Source organism: Cetorhinus maximus, chromosome 20, assembly GCF_964194155.1.
Source record: "Cetorhinus maximus chromosome 20, sCetMax3.hap1.1, whole genome shotgun sequence".
Lineage (NCBI taxonomy): Eukaryota > Metazoa > Chordata > Chondrichthyes > Lamniformes > Cetorhinidae > Cetorhinus > Cetorhinus maximus.
This window is the reverse complement of record NC_135898.1, coordinates 84,023,466-84,030,290: the sequence shown is the minus strand read 5'-3', so window position 1 is coordinate 84,030,290 and position 6,825 is coordinate 84,023,466.

Below are 6,825 nucleotides of genomic sequence, written 5' to 3'. Positions count from 1 at the left end.
TTACAACCCTGAGTTTTAGACATTCTCCACAGCATCCACTCTGTTAATCACCTTTTATATGTTTCAAACTCTAGAGAATGTTGAAACTTAGAAACTAGGAGCAGGAGTAGGCAATCGGCCCTTCGAGCCTGCTCTGCCATTCAATATGATCATGACTGATCTTCTATCTCAATGCCATATTCCTGCTTTCACTCCATACCCTTTGATGACCCTAATATCCAAAAATGTGTCAATTTCTTGAATATACTCAGTGACCCAGCCTTCTGTGGCAGAGAATTCCATAGGTTGACCACCCTCTGAGCGAAGAAATGTTTCCTCATCTCAGTCCTAAATGGCCTGCCCCATATCCTGAGACTGTGGCCCCTGGTTCTAGATTCCCCAACCAGGAGAAACATCATCCCTGCATCCAGTCTGTCTAGCCCTGTTAGAATTTTATACGTTTCAAACAGATCCCCTCTCATCCTTCTAAACTCTCGTGAATACAGACCCTGTCGAACCAATCTCTCCTCATACGACAGTCCTTCCATCCTTGGTATCAGCCTAGTGAACCTTTGCTGCACTCCCTCTATGGCAAGCATATCTTTTCTTAGGTAGGGAGACCAAAACTGCGTGCAATACTCCAGGTGTGGTCTCACCAAGGCCTTGTATAACTGCAGTAAGACATCCCTACTTCTGAACTTAAATCCTCTTGCAATGAAGGCCAACATACCAATTGCCTTCCTAATTGCTTGCTGCACCTGCATATTTATTTTCATTGACTGTTGAACAAGGACACCCAGATCCCTTTGTACATCCAAATTGCCCAATATATCACCATTTAAATAATACTCTGCCTTTCTGCTTTTCATACCACAGCGTATAACTTCACATTTATCCACGTTATGCTGCATCTGCCATGTGTTTGCTCACACACACTTGTCTAAATCGCCCTGAAGCCTCCTTGTATCCTACTCACAACCCCGCCCAGTTTTGTGTTGTCAGCAAACTTGGAAATATTGCATTTGGTTCCCTCATCCAAGTCATTTATATATATCGTGAATAGTTGGGGCCCAGGCACTGATTCCTGCAGTACACCACTGGTCACTGCCTGCCACCCAGAAAAAGACCCACTTATTCCCACTCTCTGTTTCCGGTCTGTCAACCAATTCTCAATCCATGCCAGTATATTACCCCCAATCCCATGTGCTTTAATTTTGCCCACCAACCTCTTATGTGGGACCTTATCAAAAGCCACCTTGAAATCCAAATACACATCCACTGGTTCCCCCTTATCTATTCTACTAGTTACGTTTTAACAGGAATTGATAGAGTAGATAGAGCCCATTGGTCGGGGAGTCTAGGACAAGGGGACAAGCCCTATATGTGACTCCAGACCCACAGCAATGTGGTTGACTCTTAACTGCCCTCTGAAATGGCTTAGCAAACCACTCAGTTCAAGGGCAATTCAGAATGGACAGCAAATGCTGGCCTTGCCAGCGGCACCCAGGTCCCAGGAACAAATATAAAAAAGAAAAATCTTAAAAGTGGAGCCAGGTCATTCAGGAGAGAATTAGGAAACATTTCTTCATGCAAAGGTTGGTAGAAGTGTGGAACCCTCCCCCACAAAAAACAGTAGATACTGGGAAGCAATTAATAATTTGAAACCTAAGATTGATAGCTTTTTATTAGACAAGGGTATCGAGAGGTATAGAGCAAAGGTAGGTAGATAGAGTTAGGATATAGATCAGCTTTGATCTCATTGGAAGGCAGTTCAAGCTCGAGGGATTGTATGGTCTCCTCCTGTTTCTATGTTTTTATTCATTCTTGAGATGTGAGCATCGCAGGCAAGGTCAGCATTTATTGCCCAATCCTAATTGCCCTTGAGAAGGTAGTGGTGATGACCTTCTTGAACTGCTGCAGTCTATGTGGTGTACATAGACCCATGATGTTTCTGGAGGGATTTTATACAACTGAATGGCTTACTAGGTCATTTCAGAGAACAGTTTGAGCCAACCACATTGCTGTGGCTCTGGGGTTACATGTAGGCCAGACCAGGTAAGGATGGCAGATTTCTTTCCCTAAAGGATGTTAGTGAATCAGTTGGGGTTTTATGGCAATCAGTAGTTTTGTGATCATTATTAATGAGACTAGCAATTCATTTCCAGATTTTAAAAACTTGAATTTAAATTTCCCAGCTGCTGTGGTAGGACTTGAAATAATCTCTCCAAACCTCTGGATTAATATCACTATACTGCTGGCGCCTAAAATGTTCCTAATATTCTTCCAGGTAAGGAGCCTGCAGTCCTAACCCTGTCTGGCCTCCATGTGTCTCTAGTCCCGGACTGCGTAGTTTGCTCTCAACACACTCAGGACAAGTAGGGGTTCACCAGAACCGCCTATCTCCCAAAATAACTTTTAAAAGTTGAAACTTCACGTGAGGCAGCTGGTTATTTTATGCAGGACGTGGACATTCAGAGACTACCCCCAGCAAACAAGCCCGGAATATTTTCCAGGGACAGAGAGAGACATGAACTGTCCTTATACCGTATCTATTGAGGGTGGATCTGCTAAGCTTTGGCTTTACACCTGCCACAGAATTTGCTTTGCGCCGGCCGAAGAAATGTGGCCAGAGGTATTACAGAACTCTTGAGGGATTTCTGACCGTGGCGAAATAAAGTGACTTCGTAACGCACCTCTTGGTGAACTGTCAATCCAGAATATATCGAGTGAGCCGGCAGATCTTTCCCCTCAATAATCCCATTAATGTCACCTCCCGCCCCAATTAAAACATCCATTCTAAAAGACTTACATTCGGTGAACAACTGCATCGCAAACTTGCGCATTGGAACTGCAGTCAGTTGTTGATGTCGTCAGGCATACAGAATGTCACAAAGACTGGAGACCGAACAGGGGGACAGCTTATTGCTGAATAGATTTCTTCAGGTTGGAGAGGCTTGCCTTTTCTACTTAGACCTGCAATACCAGCAGATCCATAGATGTAATTCTGTTTTCAAACTGCGCCTGTTAATGAAGAACCCCCCAGGCTTTTCTGACTTTCCTTTGCTGTCATAGATGATCTCATAAGAACTAGCAGCAGGAGTGGGCAATTCAGCCCCAGGAACCTGCCCCGCCAGTCAATACGATCATAGCTGATCTCATTTCGGCCTCGACTCCAATTTCCCACCCTCTGCCCGTAACTTTTAAACCCGTTACTAATTAAAAACCTGTCTATCTCCTCCTCAAGTTTATTCAGCGTCCCGGCATCCACTGCACTCTGAGGCAGTGAATTCCAGGTTCACCACCCTTTGATCTCATTTTCATGCTAGACACAGTGCTCCAGCTGTCCTGATTATATTTGTTTTAGTATCTCATCAATAATTTAATAGCTGCTTGTTAGCCAGTTCTGAAGCCATGCGCGAGTTGTCTCCGACTGGTAATGGATCTCTGTCCATTATTTTGGTTGTCTTGTTTGTCACGCCTGTGGCTTAGACCTGAAGCAGCCTGGGTTTGTCATCGGAATGTGCTGCCCCTTAGCCCCATTTCCCTTCAGTTAATCATTTACAGCTTTGTCCCTGCTTCGGTGCCATCAGTCAAAAGTCGCCAGTTCACTCGTGTCCGTTTACTGTAATTTCTCAGAAACCGGTTTCGAAGTGATGCTGCCACACCCACGATTTAAACACACAGTCGGGGCTGGGGAAGGCCATTTGACCCTTGGAGCCTGCTCCACCATTCAACAAGGTCACCCCCCACCCCCCCGATCTTCTGCCTCTGCTCCATCTGCCTGCACTATCCCCATGCCCCTTAATTCTCCGAAATCGATTAACTTCTGTCTTGAATATATTTAACAATGGAGTGTCCACAGCTCTGTGGAATGGAGCATTCCAGTTCACAACCCTTTAGGTGAAGAAATGTCTGATCTCAGTCCTAAATGACCAACCCCTTATTCTGTGACTCCATGTTTTAGATTCTCCGGCCTGGGAAACAATTTTCAGCTTGTGCATTGTCAAGCCTCTTTAAGAATTTTATGTTCCTAAATTCTAAGGAAAATGCGCCGAGGCTGCTTCATTTCTTTTCATAGGACAATCCCAGGAATTTGTCCTGTGAACCTTAGCTGCACTCCCTGTGGGGTAAATCTATCCTCTTTATGTAAGGCCACAAAAGCTATACTCCAGGTGTGGCCTCACCACACTTTTTACTCTTTATTCATACAAAGGGATTAGATATAACAGCAAAAACGTAACAAAAGTTAACAAACCATTTGCCTAATTGCTCGCTGTACCTGCCTGTTAACTTTGTGATTCATTTACAAGGACACCCAGGTCCCTTTCAATACAAACATTTCCCAGTCCCTTACTGGGTCCCTTTGGTCCTAAACCAGTGCCCACCAGGGAAACACAATCAGCCTGTTGTAACTCACATCTAGTAAAACATACATTGCACCCCAGTATAATTTCTCCACTGCTACACCCAGTCATCCTTCCACATACTGAAGACTGTATGCAGAAGCTTTCTGATGCCCCCTAAATTTGCCTTACCTTGGTCTGAACCCAGCTGTTCTTCTTTCTCAAAGTGAAGAGGAGATATTACACTCTCCGATCCCACAACAACCGCACAAGACCCGGGCTTCCTTTTAACCGGTTTTATTCAAGCATATGCAAGGGAGCTGCAATCATTCCTCAGAACGAAGGCCCGGCTCCCTGATTGATTACCTTTCACTACTTTTGTATCTTTTCTTATCATAACATTTGAGTACAATTGAATACATCCAACTGGTAACCGAATCCATACTATCTCTATCCTAGTGAGTACATAAACATGTGATTTTGCTAACCAACTATTCTAAAGAATGTATACATCATTATATTATCCAATCAAAGTTAAACCACGTACACAAGGACCTTGGTTCTTACAACTCAAGACTGTTTGTGTTTCATCAAAGCCCCCTTTTTGTCCATTGTTCATCTTCCCACATCTAAGCTAAAACCATTTTGTCCCTTCCCTTGTCTGAGAGAAGAGCACACTTAATCTATGTCATACTTTATCTCCAGCCTGGCTCTCAAGGCTGTGCAATTTCCATCTGGTTTTCCTCAACTGTTAAGTTTAGCACCAATGACTGCCTGGAGATCAGCAAATTCTTACTGTGTTTTCTAATATATTTAATTCCCCCCTAACAGTAGTGTTCCAAATTGAACTTAGCTTTATTGTTCAATATATTGCTTTGCAAACTATCACCCCATCTCTAACCTCCCTTTCCACTCCAAACTCCTTGAATGTTTTGTCGCCTCCCAAATCCATGCTGATCTTTTGGAATTCCATGTTTGTATCTACCTGGGGGGGTGGTGGTTTATAACCTCTGATACAGTACTCTTATCAAAGTCACGGTTAACATCTTATGTGACTGTGACAAAGGCAAACGATCCCTCCTTATCCTTCTTGACCTGTTTGCAGCCCTTGACACAGTTGACCACCACCATCCTCCTTCAACGTCTCTCCACTGTTGTCCAGCTGGGTGGAACTGCACTCACCTCATTTCATTCTTATCTAATTGCAGCCAGAGCAACACTCACAATGGCTTCTCCTCCTGCTCCCACAACATTACCTGTTGTGTCCTCCAAGGATCTATCCTCAGGCCCTTTCTATTTCTCATCTACATGCTGTCCCTTGACAACGTCATTTTCACATCTATGCCGACCACACCAACTCTAACTTACCACAACCTCTCAATTCCTCCACTGTTGCTAGACTAACAGACTGCTTATTGCTATTCAGGACTGGTTGAGCAGAAATTTCCTTCAATACTGGAAAGACCAAAGGCATTATCCTCGGTCCCTATCCCATCCCCCTTCCTGGTAACTGTTTTGAGGCTAAGCAAAAATGTTACCAACCTCATATCATATTTGACCCCAGATCCATGCATCACTAAAATGGCCTCTAATATCATCCAACTATGCCCCTGACTCAGCTCATCTGCTGCTGAAACCCTCATCTATGTCTTTGTTTCTTCTCAACATGACTCTTTCAGCATACTCCTAGCAGGCTTCCCATGTTTTACCTTCCATAAATTTGACATCATTCAGAATACTGATGCCCATTTTTAAACTCGCACCAAGTCCTGTTCACTGGTGCTCACTGACCTACATTGACTCCCAGATTAGCTAGCAACACCTCAATTTTATAATTCTCATCCTCGTTTTGAAATCCTTCCAAGGCCTCATCCATTCCTACCTCTGTAATCTCCTCCAGCTCCACAACTCTGGAATCTCCATGCTCCTCCACATCTGGTTCTTTGCACATCCCTGATTTTAATCATCTCACTACTGGCAGTGTACCTTCAGCTGCCTGGGCTGAAGCTCTAAAATTTCCCTCAAACCTCTCTGATCTTCAACCGTTTTTTTAAGATTCTCAAACCTACCTCTTTGATCAACTTTTGTGATGGTGGCTTGGCGTTAAATTTTGCTATTGATTGCTTCTGTGGATCGTCATGCAATACTTTAATACATTATAGGTGCTATATAAATACAAGTTGTTGTTGCTTCTTTGGATCCCCCAGTCATGCCACAAGGCTTCAGAACTCAGCTTTCTTAAGTCTTTCCCATAACTCAATCAGCCGACAGTAATGACTTGAATAGCAGCTCCTTTCCACATCTACTCCAGACCTTGAAAACTGGTGTCTTAACGAACAGAAACAGTTGCAGTATTCAAGGTGCAGTTTGACCAGATATGATGTGAAACCTTCCAACTGCTCCACTCCAGGAGCTGAACATGTTGAGTTCCAAGTCCTCTAGTAATATAACATTGCATTAGGGGTCTCACCTTTGTCCTTATACTGTTCACACAGTGCAAGGT